Below are 24,519 nucleotides of genomic sequence, written 5' to 3'. Positions count from 1 at the left end.
TTCCTGGGGGCACATGCATCACTCAGCTGAGATGGATTCCAGCGAGGAGGATCCTGGGAAGTTGGTAGGACCTCTGCACTGCAGTCTCCCATCTCTTTTTGACCTCTCCAGAATCCTGGGGTGGTAGCTTGTTAGTTCCTTGTTCCTTACCAGGACCTCCTGTTGTAAGATGACTCCTGCAAGTGCTTTCTCTTCTCTGTTGCCTGGCAAGGGTGCGTGGTCAGTGGTTCATTTCACAGTTTGTCTTTTCGGTTCTCTCAAACAAGGTCCTTCACAGAGTAAATGTATAAAATTGTAAAAGTCAATGTTTTAAACAATTTATATTAATAATTTGGTAAGTTGGCTTTTTTGTTGTGTGTTAGAACTCATCACCAGACCAAAGGTCATGTAGATCTTTTGTTGTTTTCTAAAGTTTTATAGTTTTTAAAATTGAATTACGGTGTTAGTTGCAAAGTTTGTGTTTCTGTTCATTTAGTCTTTTTTTTAAAACAATTATTTATTTTTAGTTGATTGATCATTGCTTTACAATATTGGTGTGATTTGTCATACACCCACATGAATTAACCATAGGTGTACGTGTGTCCCCTCACTCTTTTTTTTTCTTTTTATTTATTTTTATTATAAATTTATTTATTTTAATTGGAGGCTAATTACATTACAATATTGTATTGATTTTGCCATACATCAACATGAATCTGCCACGGGTATACACGTGTTCCCCATCCTGAACGCCCCCTCCCTCCTCCCTCCCTGTAGCATCCCTCTGGGTCATCCCAGTGCACCAGCCCCAAGCATCCTGTATCCTGCATCGAACCTGGACTGGTGATTCGTTTCATATATGATATTATACATGTTTCAATGCCATTCTCCCCAATCATCCCACCCTCTCCCTCTCCCACAGAGTCCAGCAGACTGTTCTATACATCTGTGTCTCTTTTGCTGTCTTGCATACTGGGTTATTGTTACCATCTTTCTATATTCCATATATATGTATTAGTTTACTGTATTGGTGTTTTTCTTTCTGGCTTAATTCCCTCTGTATAATAGGCTCCAGTTTCATTCACCTCACTAGAACTGATTCAAATGTATTCTTTTTAATGGCTGAGTAATAGTCCATTGTGTATATGTACCACAGCTTTCTTATCCATTCATCTGCTGATGGATATCTAGGTTGCTTCCAGGTCCTGGCTATTATAAACAGTGCTGCAATGAACATTGGGGTACACGTGTCTCTTTCAATTCTGGTTTCCTTGGTGTGTATGCCTAGCAGTGGGATTGCCGGGTCATAAGGCAGTTCTATTTTCAGTTTTTTAAGGAATCTCCACACTGTTCTCCATAGTTTGAGTTCCCTGAGTCATACAGCAAATTCCCCCTGGTTGTCTGTTTACAAATGTTGGTATACATGCATCCATGCTGCTCTCTCCATTCATCTCACCCTCTCCCTCTTGTTCCCCATCCTTATCCACAAATCTTTTCTCTATGTCTGCATCTCCGTTGCTGCTATGTGAACAGATTCGTCAGACCCATCCTTCTAGATTCCATGTTTTTCTCTTTCTGACTGACTTCCCTCTTTAATATGCTCTAGGTTCATCCCCTTCATTAGAATGGATTCAAATGTGTTCCTTTTTATGGCTGCATTCCATACAGGCTCTGATTTTTCCTTAGCCATGTTTTGAGGAGGGTCATGGAGCTATTCTGCTCCATTTCATTTTGGGCCTCCAGTCTGAGTGCTCACAGCAGAGCTGCTTCTGGGTGAGCCCTCTGAGGTCTGTGAGCGCGGGGCTGCCCGCTCTTCTCTGGTGGCCCGCAGGGGGCGCCAAAACCACCTCTGCCCCGCGGGCGCAGGACGCTTTGCCTTCAGACTGGGCTCGGTGACCAGCTGGTGGGAGCTTTGTCTCCTCAGGGCCGTCAGGGCTCAGGCTCCTGGATAATGGGGCTGCATCCAGGCTGAAAGAAGCGGGGTTGCCTCACTGCCCGCCAGCAGGGTGGCACTGCAAGAGGGAAAAATGAGGACAAAGTAGACGTTTCCTGTGTCCAGCTGAGCGCTGACTGGAGGTCCATCTCAGAGGACTCGGGGGGGTGGTGGGGAAAGAGCTCCATGTGCAAGATGGCGGGTTTTCAGTTCGATTTCTGTTAGATGATCTAGAGGATGACCTTCACTGATGTTCTTCAGTGTAGGTGGCTAGTTTTCCTGTCACTGTTTCTTGAGAAGACTGCCCTTTCCTCTTGGCTCGTTACTGGTTTGATTTTCATGAACTGACCAGGTACATGTGGATTCATTCCTGGGCTCTCTATTCGTTCCTGGAGTCCATGTGTCTGTGTTCCTGCCAGTTCCTCACTGTGGTGGTTACTATAGCTCCATGATGTAGTTTGAAGTCGGAGAGGAAGATGCCTCCAGATGTGTTCGTCTTTGTCAGAGTCTTTCTGGCCGTTTAAGGTCCTGTTCAATATTCAGTTCAGTTCAGTTCAGTCGCTCAGTCGTGTCTGACTCTTTGCGACCCCATGAATCGCAGCATGCCAGGCCTCCCTATCCATCACCAACTCCCGGAGTTCACCCAAACTCACGTCCATCGAGTCCGTGATGCCATCCAGCCATCTCATCCTCCGTTGTCCCCTTCTCCTCCTGCCCTCAATCCCTCCCAGCATCAGTCTTTTCCAATGAGTCAACTCTTCGCATGAGGTGGCCAAAGTACTGGGGCTTCAGCTTTAGCATCATTCCTTCCAAAGAACACCCAGGGCTGATCTCCTTAAGAATGGACTGGTTGGATCTCCTTGCAGTCCATGGGACTCTCAAGAGTCTTCTCCAACACCACAGTTCAAAAGCAGCAATTCTTCGGCGTTCAGCTTTCTTCAGAGTCCAACTCTCACATCCATACATGACCACTGGAAGAACCATAGCCTTGGCTAGATGGACCTTAGTCGGCAAAGTAATGTCTCTGCTTTTGAATATGCTATCTAGGTTGGTCATAACTTTCCTTTCAAGGAGTAAGCATCTTTTAATTTCATGGCTGTAGTCACCATCTGCAGTGATTTGGGAGCCCAACAAAATAAAATCTGACACTGTTTCCACTGTTTCCCCATCTATTTCCCATGAAGTGATGGGACCAGATGCCATGATCTTCATTTTCTGAATGTTGAGCTTTAAGCCAAACTTTTCACTCTCCTCTTTAACAATTTTCATATATAACATAGAACAGCATTTATTAATTTTATTTATTGTGTTGTAGATTATGTCCCTAGTACTTATTTATCTTACAGTTGGAAATTTGTACCTTTAAAAAGAAATGTATTCATAGATAAGGTTTATTCCATTGTTTACATAAAAATGAGTTGATGTAGAACAGGAAAAGGTTTTTCCAAATGGTTAAAATGTATTGAACAACAGAACTTGGCCCTTCCAGTTAGTTTGAATTCAGTTGGTTGACTGCATCATTATTAATATCCACCCTCACCAATCATTTTCATCACACACAATATCAAAAGTCTTCTGGTGGCACTTCCTATTTCCCTGGAAGTCACTTAAACTGCTTTCAGTTACGAAAGAAGGGCAAGGATTTTATCAGCTCACACTCTACTGCACTGGAGACAAAAATGCGGCCCTCAATTCTCTTTAAATTGTGGCTCTTGGAAAACAGTGTCCAAATGAAGAAATTAGCACTAACACACAAAGAACACAGTACAATCTCTGTATAACAGTAACTTTGCTTCAATTTTTTTTTCATTAAGAATCATTTTTATTATCTCTCCACAAGGAAGTTGTAAAAATACCTGTGAAAACATTGAAAAGGCTCTTTAAAATCCTGGAATGAAGAATTCTGAAGTATAAATTATGATACATCTATGATTTGCAGATGAATCAAATCAAGTTTGCAAGTTGGAATTTCTGAATGACTTTGGTAGGAATTTACCAGAGGAGGTAAAACATCAGACCTTAACAATTTTCTGTTTTCATCTCAGTTGAATTTTTGATCTGTTGACAGGCACAGTGCACACAGGAACTTGCTTCTGCCACTAATGATGAAGTCAATTTGAGGGACAGATATTTGTATCCTGGATGCACGAGGCTCTTCCATGCAACTGACTGGAGTGCTCTTCCCTTATTTGTTCCATCATGTTTTAAATAAAAGTAAATATACATATGGTAAAACATTTAAATGGTACAAGAGGATTTAAAATAATCAGTGAATATCCTTTTCTCCTATAACCTAGAAAATCTGATGTTTTCCACATCATCAAACAGTCATATGAATAATTTGCAAAGTAGAGTATCTTCATCTGAAAATTATTCTCAAGATTTCTGGAATACCTTGATTCTCTCATATTTTACCTCTGTTAGAGAGGAAAGCCATGCAGTCATCTCCTTCTCAAAAAGACTAACTAGGAAACCAACTCACACACTCTACTCAGAGACAGCAAGTGCAGGCAATACCTTGTACCCCGTGGATCTGGTCCTAGCCATGGGCAGGGGCTCTGGTATCCACCAGAAACACGGGTGGGTGCCCGGAGCCCGGCTGTGCCCTTGAATGCCTCTGATCCTCGGGGCCAGCTGAGCATCCTTTGAGGAGAGCGTGACGCGGCTGGCGTGTAAGGAGAGGAGACAGGCATCCTCGAAGAGCTGAACTAGAAACGCTTCTGCGGCCTCTTGCAGGGCCAACAGGGCCTGGGTTTGCCAACTGAAGTCCACACCACGAGTGAATTTAACACGTATTTCTCTTGCTGGTGAAGGAGCGGGGATGGGGGGAGGAGTGGAGAAGAAAAGGAGACTCAAGAGAAGATAGACTCTCTCCGTGAGTCTCCCTGAATCTTCACCTCTGTTCTTTCCTACTGTTTACTCTTGGGACCTAACTGGTGGCTGATGTCAGCTCCAGGGAGCTTAGAGAAGGCGGACACAGTTCTCCTGGTCTCGGAGATTGGAGAGGAGGAGACAGTCTCTCGGGGCAGGGGAAGGGACGGGAGGCTGGATGGATGAGAGAGTTGCAGGCGGCAGAAGGGGGTCTTTATTACCAGCAGGCGCGTGCCCTTCTGGAGCGCTCGGATCGCCTGCAGGAGCACGTGTCTCCGGCGAGCCCGTGGATGGGAGGACGTGCCTGGATACTGGCCGGCGGGCTGGCGGCGGGAGCTGGACTCGCTGGGCACCCCTTGGTGTTTTGGGCTCGTGGCTCCAGTGGGCTTGTGGCGGGCGCGCAGAGGGTGTTTCGCCCCGGGGCTCCTTCTAAATCTGGGTCCGGCCGCAGAGGCCGGGAGGACAGGGTCTCCTGGGCCGGCTGCCTGACCCGGCTGGGTGGTGCTCAGGAAGTTTGTACCCTTTGACCAGATTCTTCCAATTCTCCTCCCAACACCCCTCTGTGTACCTCCAGTTACGACAAATCCGATCTCTTTTTCTATGAACTTGTTTATTTTTGAAGTATAATTGACTACAGCACTCTGTTAGTTCCCCGGTGCACAGCATAGTGCTTTGACATTACTATGCATTTCAAAATGATCGCAGTAAATCTAGTTACCATCTGTCACCATGAAAGGTATTACTTGATTACTGACTATATTCCCCTACATTATTATCGACTGTATTGTTGATTATATTCTTAGTGTTCCATATTGATGTTTTTCCCCATGTGTCTCTGAATTTTAGTGGTTGCTCTGGAGCTTATAGTATTCATGTTTAGCTTTTCTCTGTCTGCTTGGAAATAAGATTGTGCCACGTCAAGGAGAACATAGAAGCCACACCACCACTTAGTGCTACATCTTTGTGCTTCAGACAGTGTTAGAAATTTTGCTTTCTGCTGTCATACATATATACATCATATATACATACAAAATAGTCTCGGGACTGCCCTGGTGGTCCAGTGGCTAGGCCTCTGCGCTCCCAGTGCACGGGGCCTGGGTTTGATCCCTGGTCGGGGAACTAGATCCCACCTGCTGCAATGAAGATGGAAGGTCCCAAGTGCCACAACTAAGACCTGGCACAGCTACATAAATACATAAAAATAAATATTTCTTAAATAAGAAGTAGAAAAAGCTGACTGCTTTGGCCACTTCTTTAAAATTAGGGACTCCCTGGCAGTCCAGTGATTAAGACTAGGAGCGCCCACTGCAGTGGGCAAGGGTTCCACCCCTGGTTGGGGAACTAAGATCCCACACGTTGGATGGCACAGACCAAAAAACCATAAGACTCATATTTACATAGTTATTTGCCATTTCTATTGCTCTTCCTTTGTTCTTGAAATTTGTTTCCCTCTGGTATTATTCTCTTTGAATCTGAAGAATTTCCTTTAGCCTTTCTTTCAAAGTGGATCTGCTAGAGAGCTCCCTTCTCGCTTTAGTGCAGATGGTACAGAAGGTGAGAATTCAGCGTAGTGCTGCTGATCAGTGAGTGTCCAGGATGCCTGGTCACTGCTAAATTGCTTTGTGTGAACGTCATGGTTACTGTACTGGAATTGCCTGGTTTTAGTCACACGACATGCGCACCACACAGCAGACAGCTGCCCTGTCCTGCGCCAAATAGGCAGAGGCAGCTGAGCCAGGATGAGTGCCGTCTGATAGCCGCCTTTGCTCCTTCTGACTCAGTGACCCACCTATCTTCTTGAAATTTGTGCTCCCCTTCCCTTGTGATGGAGCAAAGTCCAGACATCAACCATATGCTTCTACGGTCACCTGGTAACATGGGAGCACTGTGCGCCAGCTTTTCCAAAACCATCAGATATTTCTCTTTGATAGTGCAGAATTAAATAGGAATTTAATGAAATTAAATGAAATTAAACAGGTTTCTTTTCCCCCTCATTAAAGAAATATATTTAATATTATTTATCTATTTGGTTATGTCAGGTCCTAGTTTCCACACATGGGATCTTCATTGTGGACTCTCTAGTTGCAGCTTGTTGACTTAGTTGCTCCATGGCATGTGGGATCTTAGTTCCCCAACCAGGAATCGAACCTTTGTTCTCTGCATTGCAAGGCAGATCTTAACCACTGAATCACCAGGGAAGCACCAGGCATATATATGCAGACCAAGATACACGACCTTCAGACACACTTAAAGGTCCCCTTCTCAGGAAGGCCTTCCCCATCTGCCCCATTTAAGGCTGTGAGTCGATGATACCCTGCCTCCTCCTGCTCTATTTCTCTCATGTTACTTATCACCATTTAAGACAGGGTTTGCTTATTTGCCAGGTTTGTCTGTTTAGTTAGTTGCAGTTGGAGAAGGAAATGGCAACCCACTCCACTGTTCTTGCCTGGAGAATCACAGGGACGGGGGAGCCTGGGAGACTGCCGTCTATGGGGTTGCAGAGTTGGACACGACTGAAGTGACTTAGCAGCAGCAGTGTCCTAAGTGCCTAGAATGGTGCATGCTCAGTATATATATATATATATATATATATATATATATATATATATATAAAATTTTTTTTTTTTTACCTTGTTGCATGGCTTGTGGGATCTTAGTTCCTTGACCAGAGATTGAACCCAGGCCCTCAGCAGTGAAAGCATGGAGTCCTAACCACTGGACTGCCAGGGGATTCCCTCAGTAAATATTTCTTGGATGAAAGAACACAGTTTTGCAACTTGCTTTTCTTCCTTTTTAAAAAGAAGTTGTCCCTGACATCCTCCCATGGTGTACATAACAACACTGGGCACCTCCTCTCTTTTCATGTTCCCCCTGCAATCCTTGGGCTTCCCAGGTGGCAATGGTGGTAAAGAACCTGCTTGCCAAGGCAGGAAACTTAAGAGCCCCAGCTTGATCCCTGGGTCAGGAAGATCCCCTGGAGGGGGGAATGGCAGCCTACTCCAGTATTCTTGTCTGGAGAATCCCATGGACAGAGGAGCCTGGTGGGCTACAGTCCATGGGGTCACAAAGAGTCAGACACAACTGAGTGACTAAGCACAATCTGTTGAAGGAGGTTGTACAGGTCTCATAAGTCAGAAGCTGGCAGGTAAGTGCTGAAAAGCAACCGTGCTATGGAATGAACCTAAGACTGTGGAGAGCATCACAAGGCATTGGCAGTGAAACCACCTCCTGGGAAAAGCAGGAGGATCCAGCTCGTGCCTCGCCTTTGCTGCTTGCTGATAGGAAATGAACACGTGCCTGCCAGGTGCTACTGCTGTGTGATGAAACGGGGGTGCAGCCCAGGTCCATTTCCTTTGCTGCGTTGTTTGCAGCACTCCAGACCCACCCACCTGGATGCTGTCTGTCTCTGGCTGACGGCTTGTGATTGACCCCCAGCACATTTCTGCAGGGGAGCAGGGCTTCTTGTCAAAACCACCTGGGTTCCAGGGAGTAGAGAATTAAAATATCTAAGAGGAAAGAGTACAGGGTTTGTGTCTTGGGGAAAATGGGATGGTTTTGAATAAGTCTTTGTGTTTGAAAAGGATGTGAAGAAGGAAAAAGGCATCTGTGCAAATTACTTTGGTCACCCCCTTTCAGAAGATCGCCTTGATGGTTCATCTAGTGTTTAAGAATCTGCCTATGACACAGGTTCCATCCCTGGTTCAGGAATATTCCATATGCTGCAGGGCAACGAAGCCCATGTACCACAACCTCTGAGCCTGTGCTCTAGAGCCCGCAGGCCACAGCGTCTCAAGCTCCCGCAGCCTAGAGCCAGGGCTGCACAGCCAGAGAAGTCCCCGCACCGAGAAGCCTGCACACCGCAACCAGAGAGCGGCCCCCACCTGCCACAGCCAGAGAAGGCTCACGTGCGGCCGCGGAAACCTGGCACAGCCGAGTAAATACATAAATAATAAGAGGAAAGAAGATAATAGGAAATCTTAAAGAAAGGTTTCAGACCACTGAAAGATCCTTTGAAGTTCCAAGGAGACAAAAAATTATGAAGTGAATGCTTAACCACTGCTTGTTATACTCAACGTATTTTAAAATTAATTTTTATTGCAATAGAGTTGCTTTGCAATCTTACTTTGGTTTCTGCTGTACAGCAAAGTGGATCAGTTATATGTATACATATATTCCCTCTTTTTTAGATTTCTTTTCCAACTTAAGTCACCACAGAGCATTGGATAGAGTTCCCTGAGCTATACAATACGTTCTCATTAGTTATCTCTTTTATACATCAGTAGTGCATATGTGTCAATCCTCAAAATATTTGTTTTAGACAAGGTGGGTGATGGTATTGTGTACATTACTCATATCCCCGCCCCCCCCCCCCCCCCACACACACACACTTTGGATCTACTTCTATTACCTGTTAAGAAACTGGTATTTAAAATTTCCGTCTGTTTCTACCTTTGGTAACTTCAGTTCTTGCTTTGTTTGTTTTGAGGCTCTGTTGTTAGGCATGTGGATATTTATGACATGCCTTTCTGCTGAATTATCACTATGAGAAGTCTATCTGCTATCACTAGAAGTCTAGAGACTTCTTCAGTATTCTTCAGCATTCTAATGCTTAAAGTATGCATGCTATGGGTTCTAACCAGTTACTTTTTAAAAATTGCAGCTTTACTTAAGAAAATGATAGTTTTATTGAGATACAATTCACACACCATCAATTCACCCATTTAATATGTATAGTTCAGTGGTGTTTAGTATATTCACAGGGTTGTGCAACCACGGCCACAACAACTTTCAGAACATTTTCCTCATCTCAAAAGAATCCCACATTAGCAATCATTTCCCGTTTCATTCAGACAACCCACCCCCATGAGCCCAGCCCAACCACTAATTTATTTTCTGTCTCTATAGATTTGCCTCTTCTAGACATTTCATATACATGAAATCATGCTATATGTGGTTTTTATGACTGGCTTCTTTCTCTTGGTTTAATGTTCTCAGGGGTCCTAAGCGTTATAGCATGTTTCAGTATTTTATCCAACCATTGTTTCTGTTTTCTTTAAAAAAAAAAATAATAGACTTTATTTTTTAGAGCACTTTTAGGTTCGCAGCAAAATTGAATAGACGGTGCAGAGAGCTCCCATATATTGGGTTAGCCAACGAGTTCATTCATGTTTTTCTGTAACATCTTATGGAAAAACCCAAACAAACTTTTTAGCCAACCCCAAACTTCTTCCACCCAATAGCTTTCTAGCTCCATCTTGTATTCCATTAATTTTTTTTTTTTTTCAAACAGCATAGTTTCCTTAGAATTCTGACTACCAGTCCTTGTTCCCAGTGAAATGTTAGGGATATTTCTTTATCAATTCCTCTCTCTCCAGTAATACTTGACAGCATTCAGGTAGTGATAGATGGCCATGTGTGGCTAATTGAATGGCTTTTTTTATAGTGGCAAAAATAAACTCTTTATTACAGTATTATTTATAAACAGTTTTAAAGTAATATAAATCACTATTATTAGGGATATACAATGACCAAAAGCCTCTATTTTAAATATATGTTTTATGTATAATTTATGTTGATATTTTCATAAAACTTGAGCAGTGTAGATATATAATTTATATATTAATAAAAACATAAAGCACAGGCTTTGTTCATAGTGTATTCTTAGCAATACTGATATATTACTGATTTGTTGTATATAAGTTCTAAATATATATGTTTTTCCACATACCTCATTATGCTTATGCTTTTCTTTTTTTCCCCCTTAAGTTTGTACTTCACTAGGCATATCTCACTTTTTCCTTTCTTTTTCCTCCCCTACCTTTTGTCATTTTTAATACTTCCTATTAACCTAATTTTTCCTTGCAGAATACATTTCTTCAGTGTCCATTCTTTGAGTGCATCTATCTCTGCCTCTATTGTTAACATGTTTGCTTATGGCTTTCTGTTTAGAGTGTTTGTGGCTTTCACTCATGATCGTTGCCCTACAGGTTTACTCTTATTTTTTCCCCTCTTTCTTAGAATGAGCTGAATTTTAAAAATCATTTGTCTTTAGCTCTTTGACAAACAGAATAGAAATAACTTTTCCTATTTGCAGTTCTAACCCATCTAAATAAGGGTCTGCTAAAAACTAAACTTTCATATTTCCCTTCCCAAGCAGTAATTCATGCATACAGAAATTATGCAAACAAATTTCAAAACATAGCAACTAATTTAAATAGCTTAGTTTTTCAGACATAGTACTCTAAAGTATTGGGGATAAATTTTTATTCTAGAACATTTTGGTAGAGAAAGTAATCTAGTAGGTGTCATAGTATTTGTATAGCAGTATATTAGGGGTAAGGGGAGGAACATCCGGGGCTTCCTATGTCATCTGTCATAATCCTTACCCCATGAGAAGGTTAGTCAGTGGCAGAACTGGGATTTGAATCCACATCTGAATGACTCCAGAGCCTGTGCTCTTTGTGTTAGATATAGAGGAATGGGAGATGTTATAATTATTTTGTTAAATTTGACTCTTATTATTCTTAAAGTTCTTATTTTCTTCTCCAGAATGTCCTGAAACCAAACTTAATGAAGCTAATGAATGCTTCTCAGCAATCCAAGAGAAACAGTAAGTTATCTAAGACTGTCCTCCTGGTTTTATTCACTGATTTGAAATTACAGATGTTCTCATGTACTCTCACTTGTTTTCACTATAGTAGAAGCAAAATGTGGCATTGTGAGTCCAGAGAGTACAGCTTTCTCTGAGGACAATAATTCTGATGGTGAAATTGAAGACACGGTTGAAACCATTCCCGAACCATCACCTGGAGTTCGGGGCTTCTCTCATCCTGCCTTCCCATCGCCTGAACCTCTTCCACAACCTCTCAAGTCTCTCGCGGGCCTTGGTCTCACAAAGGCAAGTTGTTTTGTTTGTAACTCTTTTTTCCCGCTACTTTTTCACATGCCATTCACATGTCATGTCCCCTTATATGACACAAGGGATCCTACCACAGAAATGGAAGCTTTCAAAGTCACGATACAAAATGGTGTGATAATAAGAGCAATATATGTGCATGCTTCAGATTTATAAATGCTGGCATACTAAGTATGCCCTTATGAAAGAAAAACATTACAAAGCAATTAGGAAGAACAGCTAGATGAATATGAACATGGGGAGGGGGATGAAAGGGAAGAATTCATTTAAGAAGGACAAGATGAATATGAAATGGAATGAGGGTCAGGATGAGACAGATTATTACACAAACACAACAGAAATAGTGGGGGTATGTCAGATGAGGAACTCTATATTATAAATATGAGAAGAATTATTTCAAATTCAACTTAAGAGGAGACAGTGAGGTCACGAAAAAGCAGTGCTCATACTCTTTTGAATGACATATAGCTGATTTTTATGAAGAACTGAAAGAAAATTTGTTCCTTACTTTTTTTGGTGGTTGTTTTTGAGGTTGGTGGTGGTTCTTATTTTTTTTTTTTAATTGCAGTATAATCAACTTGCAATATTGTGTTAGTTTCAGGTGTACAGCAGAGTGTCTTGGTTATACTTATATATGTATATATGGCTTCCCTGGTGACTCAGTTGGTAAAGAGTCTGCCTGCAATGCGGGAGACCTGGGTTCAATCCCTGGGTCAGGAAGATCCCCTGGAGAAGGAAATGGCAACTCACTCAAGTATTCTTGCCTGCAGAATTCCATGGACAGAGGAGCCTGGTGGATTACAGTCCACGGGGTCACAAAGAGTCGGACACAACTGAGGGACTGACACACATACATGTATGTATATATCTGTATTGAATATAGTTCCCTCTGGAAGTTCATTTCAGTTTGAAGTGATTTGTGTTTTTAAACAAATTCTCACTTTGAAAGTAATGAAGCAATGTCCTCTGTTTAATATAGCAAAACTTTAGTTCATAGACAATTCAAGGTGACTTCTGTTTTAGGCCTTAGCAGATTTATTATGATTTAAGAACTTTTGGCCTTTCTGTTTCTTGTGGTTTCTAACTTACTCTTTGATAAATACTTAATGTACTTAACTAATTTATCTTACTGTTTGGTATAATCTTGGTGGGTGTTTTAGATCTTTTTGAAAATAAAGAGGAAATAAATAAGCATTTTATCTAGTCTTTTTATAAAAGTTATAATTATATAAATGAGATTCTTACTCTCTCTTCATTCAATGAGAAAATTTTCAGGTGCAATAGTCTTAAAGAAAAAATGTAGAACTTTTTTTTTGCTGAAGAGACTCTGATTTGTCTTTTCCTAATATCGACATGTAATGGCACTGACAGGAAATGAATGAAATTACAATTTATGATTTCTTTTTCTTATGTAGACTACTTGTTATTATAAAATCATAAGGAAAAAAATTACCAACAGAGTTTAAAAATTATCTCTGGAAGGTAATTTTTTACTTTTTAAAATATCTCTAGCCATATGTATACTCCATGTTATTTTAAGAAACTTTATATTAACTTCAGTATTTATAGGTGTTAAACTAGCCTGTCAATTCTTTATTATACATATGAAACTAACATATCAATTCTTTTGTATCCAAAACTCAGAAATTGTGGTTACTTGATTTTTTTCAGTTTGTTTATTCTTTCCTGACACGAAATTTGAGCCCTGCTTGATAATCATAGATGTATTTGAAAACCTTTCTATCTCCAGCTAGGATAATCATAATTTTACTACTATTTTTAATATCAAGATCATTCCTTCAATCTTTACCTACTATTCCAGAAGGCACAGATAGGAAATTAGAGTTGTTAGTGTGCTGTTTACACAGAAATAAGAAGAAAACCTTGTGAATTTTCAAATAGGGTTTTATATTTCTTTCTTAGCTCATCAGTTCAGTTCAGTCACTCAGTTGTGTCCGACTCTTTGTGACCCCATGAATCGCAGCACGCCAGGCCTCCCTGTTCATCACCATCTTCCGGAGTTCACTCAGACTCATGTCCATCGAGTCCGTGATGCCATCCAGCCATCTCATCCTCGGTCGTCCCTTTCTCCTACTGACCCCAATCCCTCCCAGCATCAGAGTCCTTTCCAATGAGTCAACTCTTCACATGAGGAGGCCAAAGTACTGGAGTTTCAGCTTCAGCATCATTCCCTCCAAAGAAATCCCAGGGCTGATCTCCTTCAGAATGGACTGGTTGGATCTCCTTGCAATCCAAGGGACTCTGAAGAGTCTTCTCCAACACCATACTTCAAAAGCATCAATTCTTCGGTGCTCAGCCTTCTTCACAGTCCAACTCTCACATCCATACATGACCACAGGAAAAACCATAGCCTTAACTAGACGGACCTTAGTCGGCAAAGTAATGTCCCTGCTTTTGAATATGCTACCTAGGTTGGTCATAACTTTTCTTCCAAGGAGTAAGCGTCTTTTAATTTCATGGCTGCAGTCACCATCTGCGGTGATTTGGGAGCCCCCAAAAATAAAGTCTGAGACTATTTCCACTGTTTCCCCATCTATTTCCCATGAAGTGATGGGACCAGATGCCATGATCTTCGTTTTCTGAATGTTGAGCTTTAAGCCAACTTTTTCACTCTCCTCTTTCACTTTCATCAAGAGGCTTTTTAGCTCCTCTTCACTTTCTGCCATAAGGGTGGTATCATCTGCATATCTGAGGTTATTGATATTTCTCCCGGCAATCTTGATTCCAGCTTGTGTTTCTTCCAGTCCAGCGTTTCTCATGATGTACTCTGCATAGAAGTTAAATAAGCAGGGTGACAATATACAGCCTTGACCTACTCCTTTTCCTATTTGGAACCAGTCTGTTGTTCCATGTCCAGTTCTAACTGTTGCTTCCTGGCCTGCATACAGATTTCTTAAGAGGTAGGTCAGGTGGTCTGGTATTCCCATCTCTTTCAGAATTTTCCACAGTTGATTGTGATCCACACAGTCAAAGGCTTTGGCATAGTCAATAAAGCAGAAATAGATATTTTTCTGGAACTCTCTTGCTTTTTCCATGATCCAGTGGATGTTGGCAATTTGATCTCTGGTTCCTCTGCCTTTTCTAAAACCAGCTTGAACATCAGGGAGTTCATGGTTCACGTAGTGCTGAAGCCTGGCTTGGAGAATTTTGAACATTACTTTACTAGCATGTGAGATGAGTGCAATTGGGTGGTAGTTTGAGCATTCTCTGGCGTTGCCTTTCTTTGGAATTGGAATGAAAACTGACCTTTTCCAGTCCTGTGGCCACTGCTGAGTTTTCCAAATTTGTTGGCATATTGAGTGCAGCACTTTCACAGCATCATCTTTAAGGATTTGAAATAGCTCAACTGGAATTCCATCACCTCCACTAGCTTTGTTCGTAGTGATGCTTTCTAAGGCCCACTTGACTTCACATTCCAGGGTGTCTGGCTCTAGATGAGTGATCACATCATCATGATTTATCTGGGTCTTGAAGATCTTTTTTGTACAGTTCTTCTGTGTATTCTTGCCACCTCTTCTTAATATCTTCTGCTTCTGTTAGGTCCATACCATTTCTGTCCTTTATCGAGCCCATCTTTGCATGAAATATTCCCTTGGTGTCTCTAATTTTCTTGAAGAGATCTCTAGTCTTTCCCATTCTGTGGGTTTCCTCGATTTCTTTGCATTGATCGCTGAAGAAGGCTTTCTTATCTCTTTTTGCTATTCTTTGCAACTCTGCATTGAGATGCTTATATCTTTCCTTTTCTCCTTTGCTATTTGCCTCTCTTCTTTTCACAGCTATTTGTAAGTCCTCCCCAGACAGCCATTTTGCTTTTCTGCATTTCTTTTCCATGGGGATGGTCTTGATCCCTGTCTCCTGTACAATGTCACAAACCTCATTCCATAGTTTATCAGGCACTCTATCTATCAGATCTAGGCCCTTAAATCTATTTCTCACTTCCACTGTATAATCATAAGGGATTTGATTTAGGTCATACCTGAATGGTCTAGCGGTTTTCCCTACTTTCTTCAATTTAGCTCATAGTAGTACGTTAAAATGACTCATAATTCCATACTCACATAAGGATTTCTAATCTATAATTTAAAAGTTGTCTTTTAAGATCAATTTTAAAAAGAAATCTTTTGGTGTTTTACTATTACACCTTTTTATTACACTCAAAAATGTTTATCATTGTAATATCCCAGACATGAATATTTGCACACATTTGTAAAAGTATATTTTTATGTCCTTGAAACAGGTGTTAAAATATATAACTGAAAATTTTAATGTCATAGTTTTCTTCCCCTGGTATTGTTTTATTTTCAAAAGTTCAGAATTCTGCATAGGTTTGCATTAATTATACCAGGTTAGCATATTTTACAAATAGTTATGTTAACAGCTATGCTTTTCCTGAATAAGGCTATCTATTTCTAATCCAAAGGTATTTATCCAAATCCTTTCTTCTGAGTCCCTTGCGTGCGTAATTAATTCATTATTCCGCAAACTGAAGGCCTTGTTCCTGATGCTTCCCTCGTCCCCGACTCTTTGTAAGCTACACTGTCTTCTGTTTTCCCCATCTTAGAAGACAGCAGCACTGAAATGCTGCAGCAGGAAAGATCCTGGACTCCAAACTTCCTTGAAATTATTGCATCCAGTCACTCAGCAGGTTCAGTATTTTCTACCTGCTCATCATTTTTCATGTCTTATTATCACAATCCACTTTCTCACCTATAATCTTGAAATATTCTTTTCAAGTTTTGCTTCCCTGATGTTTATCTTTATGTTGCTGCCAGAGTAATCTTTCTAAAACATGTTTGTCAATCTTTTCATTCCTCTTGGCTTTGCAGTTTGTTTTAGAATGATTTTTACTGTTTTTATTTGGCTGTTTTTAAAGGCAAATTCAACTTTTTAATTACAGCTTCATGGAAACTCTGGGTGCTGGGCAGTGTTTAGTTTGCTTCCTGTCCACTCTGGAGCATCGCTTGTAGTGTCTTTTTTTTTTTTTTTTTTTACAGTGCTGTCCTGTAAAATAATGTCATGTTTGCTACTCCCTGGTACAGTGTAGTCTTTCCCCTTTCATTTGAAAAAAAGCATGGCACCAAATAAAATAAAATATATTTGTGATGATGTAACCCTTTACTTCTGTAGTAGATTACTGTCACGTGCAGAAAAAAGATGACACTTGCTTTTTGCCATTTGACCTGGTCCTTCCGTTTTGTCTCTCTGTAGGGTTCCCAGTAACTGTGCTCTAGTTTTCCACATGACTTATTCACACTGTTTCACACTTTGTCCTTTTGTTGGGCTGTCCTTCCCAGAATCCCCCTCACATCCCAGCTCTGTACTCTTTCTTCTGAGACACAGCCCTTTGTCACAGCATTCCTTGAGCTTCATGGGTTCACCTGCCTCCTCTCTCCTTTGTGCCCTTCCTGTGCTTGGTCCACTTCAGTTGCAGAACTGTTGAAGGACACTTTTCTGCCCTCTTGCTTGTTTTCACGTGTCTCTGCCTTGCCTAGAACACAGAACAGAATCACTCTTTTCTTTACATTTCTAACTTCTCTGAGGACAGTGTCTATGATTTCTTAGACAACAGTGAATGTCATCTTACTGATTGACTGAATGACCAAATAAATGAATATGTTTTCTGAAGTTTGGTTTTTGTTTTATTTTGTCTTGTTTTTATAGGAAGGAGCCACAAAGCCAGAGATTGTAGACAAAGAAAGTGATACAGATATTATTGAAAGGGCTCCACAAGAGCAAATAAATCATGACCGTTTGAGTTCTGTTGATGGAACACACAGAAATAATAGAAGTGGTAAGTAAGTGAATGTGGATTTTTTTCTATGCTTAAAAGCACAAGTAAAAACCTTTAAAGTGCATAGATGCAAATATGGCATCCATTTCTTTTTAAGTGTGTTTCTTTTGCTCTCTTTCTTCAGAAGTGTCCCAAGTACTACCAACTTTTACTCCCTGAAAATGCTTCAACCATCTGAAATTCTTTTCCACTAGTATATTTTATTGAACTAGTGGAAAATATATGTATTAAAATTAATATATGTATTAATTAATGTATGTATTATTAATGTATGTAAAATTAATATATGTATTAAAATTAATATATGTATTAAAATTCATAGTAGTAAATGTTCTCATTAATGTATCTGTGACTCCATTTTACAAATATGATGTCAGCCTTAGGATTGGGAGCAGAGGAAGATATAGAATCACCTTGGGATTCTGAGGTACTGTCTTCTGTTATTATTTTGAAATGTAAACAACTTAGTGATGTAAAAACATAAAAGCAGAAGATGCTGTGACTTTCTCACCTTTGCATTTGCCCATCAAAATTTTTTTATTTTTAATCTGATTTTAATTTTAATTTTTAATTATTGATTTTTAGTCAAGAAGATAATTCTGTGCTAAATACTACCACATAGTACACTTCAGCTAATTGTCAAGGTTTACCTAATGAACTCAGTGTAATATGGAAATCAAGGCTTAGAAATCATAAGGAATCTGTTTGTGTTCTGAAATAACATTTATCTAAAAACTGAAGCATTATTCCAAGTGAGTCTATGATCAAATGTTCCTTTCATTCTTTCTTCCTCGCTTCCTTTCTTCCTTTATTTTTTATTGGAGTGCAGTTGATTTACAATACTGTGTTAGGTTCAGGTGTACAGCAAAGTGAATCAGTTATATCTCTCTATATGTATATCACCTCTGTTTTAGATTCTTTTCCTGCATGGGCCAGTACAGAATATTGAGTGGAGTTCCCTGTGCTACACAGTAGGTCCTTACTAGTTATCTGTTTTATACACTGTAGTGTGTAGTGTGTTTGTGTCATCCCCAATCTCCCTACCAAATGTATTTTTCTTTGGCACATGTGCATGTGTAAAACTGCTGGAGAGGGCTAGAGAGAAACGGGTTGAATTGTGGTTTTTACCACATCAACATTGAAAAGATAGTGCTTGAAACTTGAAGGTATTATTACATTTGGATTGTCAAGTTAATCTGCAAGGAACATTTCAAGAGAAGCAAAAGCATAGCGAATAGTAAGAAATATGTGACATAATAACAGCAGTTGGCTTTGCTTTGTGATGTTTTAGTAAGTACAAACCATTTTGGATAGTTTAACCAGCACGCTCAGAGAACCTTTATGGCAGCCATCCTTAAAGTAACATGAAGTAGCAGTGTTCTGTTTGAAGGCGGCAGCTTTGGAAGGAGATGAGAAGGGCCTGATCCCTTAGGTGCAGGTAGCCACTGCCTGGTGATACAGCACTGTGTTTGAAGTCAGTGTCCTGAATCTGTCACTTAGCAGCTGTGGATCTTGGCAAACCTGTCTTAACCGGGTTAAATGTAGGCAGTTTTTAAAACTAGGATATTTTCTTCAAAAGAAATTAGGAAATCTTCATGCAACTCAGTATTAATTTTAACAGAGTATCTCTGAGAGCCTTCCATGGAAGTATGTGGATCTTTTATCTGGAGCTGCTGGTCAAAGAGGAAAAATTACATTAAATGGACAAGTAGAAGGTAAGAACTATATTTTATAGAAAAGTCATTTGACAGAATGTTGATTTATTTTTTTCTTTTTATTTATTTATTTTATTACTTTAAAATATTGTATTGGTTTTGCCATACATCAACATGAATCCGCCAGGGGTGTACACATGTTCCCCATCCTGAACTCCCCTCCCACCTCCTTCCCTGTACCTCTGGGTCATCCCAGTGCACCGGCCCCAAGCATCCTGTATCCTGCATCGAACCTGGACTGGTGATTCGTTTCATATATGATATTATACATGTTTCAATGCCATTCTCCCAAATCATCCCACCCTTTTCCCCTCCCACAGAGTCCAAAAGACTGTTCTATACATCTGTGTCTCTTTTGCTCTCTCACATACAAGGTTATCGTTACCATCTTTCTAAACTCCATATATATGCGTTAGTATACTGTATTGGTGTTTTTCTTTCTGGCTTACTTCACTCTGTATAATCGGCTCCAGTTTCATCCACCTCATTAGAACTGATTCAAATGTATTCTTTTTAATGGCTGAGTAATAGTCCATTGTGTATATTTACCACAGCTTTCTTATCCATTCATCTGCTGATGGACATCTGGATAGCTTCCATGTCCTGGCTATTATAAACAGTGCTGTGATGAACATTGAAGTACACGTATCTCTTTCAATTCTGGTTTCCTCGGTGCGTATGCCCAGCAGTGGGATTGATGGGTCATAAGGCAGTTCTATTTCCAGTTTTTTAAGGAATCTCCACGCTGTTCTCCATAGTGGCTGTACTAGTTTGCATTCCCATAGAATGTTGATTTAAAATGGAAATCAGAGAGATGATATGGGGTGGGAGGTAGGAGGGGGGTTCATGTTTGGGAACTCATGTACACCCGTGGCGGATTCATGTCAATGTATGGCAAAACCAATACAGTATTGTAAAGTAAAATAAAGTAAAAATAAAACTTAAAAAAAATAAAAAAAAATAAAATGGAAATGCTGATATATTCTAATAGGCAAAGAAAGTCACCTGTCAGATGTGTAGTGAGGTAGAGATGAGAAAAGGAGGGAAATAGTGTATCTTATCAGGTGTCAGCCACAGATTAAATGGAGAATCCAGTTTAAGGAGCTAAGTTATTTAGCTCCTGGACTTCCTTGGCGGTCCAGGGGTTAGGACTCTGTGCTGTTAAGAGTCTCCAATGCAGGGGGTGCTGGTTTGATCCCTATTCAGGGAACTAAGATTCCATTTGACACATGGGCCAAAAAAATAAAAAAAATTAATTCTGTTTCAAGATACTCTATGACCTAAGGAAGGTTAAGAAACAAGAGGAATGAGGGAATGAGGGATTAGAGAGGCAAAGGGTGTAGGGAGGAAATGAAGGAAAAGAGGCACAGGTCTGTGGGGGAAGGGGGCAATAAGTAAGATAATGCTTTAGAAAAAGGGAGAGTATTTGATATGGATGATGCATTTGAAGTGAGCTTCCAGCACCAAAACGTGTCAGAGAAGAACAGCAAAGCTTTCCCCTCTTCCTGTCTTCCTCATTGTTAGGAAGGCATTCAGGATTGCAGTCCCTGGGCATGCAGAGGGACCTCTGTCATCCTCTGTGGGGGAGCGTGGGCATAGGTGCTCAGCTGTAATGTGTGCAAATTGGTGTCTTACGAAACGTTGCTGCTTTATAGGATGCTGTCACATAGGCCAACAAAAGAGAACTAGAAAGAAGGAGCGAGCAGGGGGCATGATAGGGAGATGGAGGAACCTACAGCCTGATAGACAGTCCGCTGGAAAGTTTCCAACTTGTAATGCAGTTTCACTTTGGGGGGAAGTGTTAGAGTGAGGAAGTTGAGGCTAAGATTTCAGGAGAATAAATTAAGTTGAAGTAATGTAGAAGCAGACTCAGTATAGAACAGAGTTTCTCAGATTTTAACTGGTAGCCTGGGGACCTTGTGTGAAGTGCACATACTGAGCAGGAAGTCTAAGAATCTGTGTTTCTAACAAGCTCTCCGAGTAGCAAGGGTGTAGCCTTACATTTAGAGAAATCTGGAAGTAGAGCCTTGGAGAGTTCAGGACATAACAGGATCAAGGAAAAGCATTATTTTGTTTTTCTTTCTAAACGTGTCTGTAGCCAGAGGGAAGCAAAGAGTTGAAGTAGCAATTACAGGGGTAAGATACCATTGCCAAGCAAAGAGGGAAAAAGAAGTGGTGGGGATGATCCACAGAAAGAAGGTAAAGGGGGAAGAATTAAGACCACAATCCAGAGATTACCCTTTATAGAGGAAAGATCTAGTGAAAGGACAAAGGGAGGAAAGTAAGGCCTTAGGGAGGTGAGTTTGGAGTTGAGGAAACTTGAAGGAACTCCTTCTAGATGGCTTCAGTGTATTTGGATTGAGAAGAGATAAGATCATTGTTGCTCCAGAGAATACTGGAGGTGGGAAGGGGTGCTAGAAGTGGGGGAAACTCCAGCCACTCCAAATTCCTATCAGACATCAAAGATATATGTTGTATTGGTATTTGTTATTCAAATTAGATTAATGTGAATAGGGGGGCATTGACTTCTTTGACAGTTGTTTCACAGAAATCCTTTGAAATAGTAGCATGGTGTACCAAACCAAACTAAGTTTTGAAACAAAACCAATTAATAGGGTTCATTCCCTAAATGCTAGAATTATCATTTTTGATAAGTATGGTTCTCTTCAGTTTCCTTACCCTACTGCCCTTCACCCAGGTGCCCTTTCCCATTAAAATCTCTTGCTTTGTCAGCACATGTGTCTCCTTGGACAATTCATTTCTGAGTGTTAGACAAGAGCCCAGTTTTGGGCCCTGGAAGGGGTCCGCCTTCCTGCAACAAGTGGCGACTCTGGTGGGACTCCTCTTCGCTGAGACTGACATCCTGACCACTCGGGGTACTCAGGGGCCAGCTTGCCTGCCAATGGACCAGACCCAGCGGCCGCAACTGGAACCCTTTTGTCCCCGGTCTCCTCCTGACACGGACAACTGGCCAGAGTGCCCCGACCGGTAAGGAACAAGAGACTTTATTTACCTCTCTCCCCTTCCCTCTCTCTTTCCTCTCCTTAACCCTTCCTATCTTTCCCTGTTTTTCTAGTCCCCCAGTCCTGGATGCAGGAATCTGGTGGAAGGGCCCTCAGCCTGAGCTGAGGATTGGAGACTGATTACCTCCTCTTGGCAGAGAACTCGAATTCTGGTTCTGGTCTGATTTCTGGTAGGGCCGACTTCCAGTCTTCCTTTCTCTGGAGCCCAGGGAAAAGTCCCATAATGCCTGTGTATCTGTAGGTGGGAGGAGACGTCTGTAAGGCCACCCCTTTTGCCCACCCCCCGCCTCCTCCCCCTTCTTCTTTCAACCTGGCTTCCTTTCCTCCCTTGAAATCTTTGATGTTAGTACTTGGATCTGAAGTTCTGTGTAAAGCGTCTGCTTGCAATGTGGGAGACCTGGGTTCAATCCCTGGGTCGAGAAGGAAATGGCAGCCCACACCAGTATTCTCGCCTGGAGAATCCCATGGATGGAGGAGCTTGGTGGGCTACAGTCCACAGGTCACAAAGAGTCGGACATGACTGAGCGACTTCACTTTCACTTTCACATTGATTTTGAAACATGGAAGATTTTTAATATCTAATAATTGTGTGACAGTTAAATTTATTATTTCCTTTTTGATAATTGTATTTCAATATTGAGAACTTATTATACATTATTTTCTAGATGTGTCTTATATACCTTCTTGCATGATTGGATCGAGAAACTTTAAGATGGCTAAACTAGAGGAGCCAAGACATGTAGGCATACCAGTAGCCCACATGGGTATGGAAAAAAAGTGAATATTTTTATGAACCATTATTCTACAAGTGTGCATCCCAGCTAACCAGTTCATTACTCTTTCTCTGATGAGCAATGAATTATGCATTCAGTTGAACTGTCATCCCAGCTGTGCACTTCTTAAATGACTGGACAGATTGAAGAACATGATAAATACTTGTAGTATAATGGTGTAAATGATACTGCTGTATTTCATTCAAGATAATGCTGTTGCATTTTACCATCTACTTTCACATTTATCTTCTTGGGGTCATGATTTGTTCCTCTGATTAAGATCACTTTTCTCCTCATCAGTCAGCATGTTCACATTGGTCTGTGTGCACTTTAATATTTTATAAAATCATTGAAAATGTAATGTTACTTTTGAAATCTTAACTGCATGTTTTGTTAAACCTTTATTTCTATTTTTTCTTTACTATGTATAGTGGATTCATAGTCTGTCTTGCTGGTGTCCTAACGTCCCCAAATGTATTCACTGCCAAGGCTGAGCACAAGGATTTCTGCTCAGTATTAACTCTGCATGAATGTAGAGCTGGCTTTCATGTTTACATGTAATTAACTCTATGTCCCTTTTCCCTTTTAGATTCTCCTGAGAAATATCCTAACATGAAGGTAAAATCATTTATGTTTTTATCTTGAATTATGGACTGTGGATTGTATCAAAGGTACATTATTTATTAACCAACTTGTTTCCAAACCCATTCAGCCTGCGGTCTTAGTGAGAGATTCCATTCCTAATAAAACAGTCGGAATGAAGGATCTACAAACATCCACTTCAGGTAAATTTTGCAATACACACGTAACTCTGAAAAGAGGGACACTGAAGTATTTGAAATGCTCAGTCTTCATACTGCTAACTTTTTTTTTTTGCAAATTTAATTAAAGCATTTGACATACATAAGGCAAATGTTATTATTGGTATCCATGTTTTGAAAAAAAGATAAGTACAAGCATAAGAACAAGAAATGTTTAAAATGTAAACTTGAACTCAATATGTTTCTGTATGTTTCAATACCCTGAAGTTCTCAGTTTGCAATCTGTATACTTCTTAGGGATTCTCAGAAATTATTAGATCCTAAGATTTTTCCAGTGTCCAAAAATGCTTATTTGAACTCTGACCTTTACCTAGAGTAAAGCTTCTCTTGTTAATATATCAGTTGTATTTCAGCTTATAATTGTTTCATTTTAGTGTTGTTACACAGAGGAATGTAGGCCGACCAGATGTTTTGTTTTGCAGACTTTGTGTGTCTGTTGTGTTTGTGGTATCTTTGACTATTAGAAGCAGAGGAAGTACTCATACTTTAATGACTTTTTGGTAGACATAATCTTTTAAAACAGTGATTCTGAAAGTTTTGGCTTTAGGATCCTTTTGTACTTCTAAAAATTACTAGAATGCTGTGGAACTTTTGTTTAAGTTGGTTGTATTTATTGATGTTCACCGTATTGGAAAACAAAGCTGAAAAACTTAAAATATGAGAACACAGAATCATA

At 40.5% G+C, this 24,519-nt stretch overlaps 1 pseudogene; it reads left to right on the top strand.

Annotated features, from left to right (window-relative positions):
* The first annotated feature begins 4,965 nt into the window (after positions 1-4,965).
* Positions 4,966-24,519, top strand: part of LOC128062542 (ankyrin repeat domain-containing protein 26-like) — a 57,925-nt pseudogene continuing 38,371 nt past the window's right edge.

The sequence above is a fragment of the Budorcas taxicolor genome, chromosome 17 (genome assembly GCF_023091745.1).
Source record: "Budorcas taxicolor isolate Tak-1 chromosome 17, Takin1.1, whole genome shotgun sequence".
NCBI lineage: Eukaryota > Metazoa > Chordata > Mammalia > Artiodactyla > Bovidae > Budorcas > Budorcas taxicolor.
Note: the sequence above shows the minus strand (reverse complement) of the source record. Positions and strands in the feature narration are given on the sequence as shown.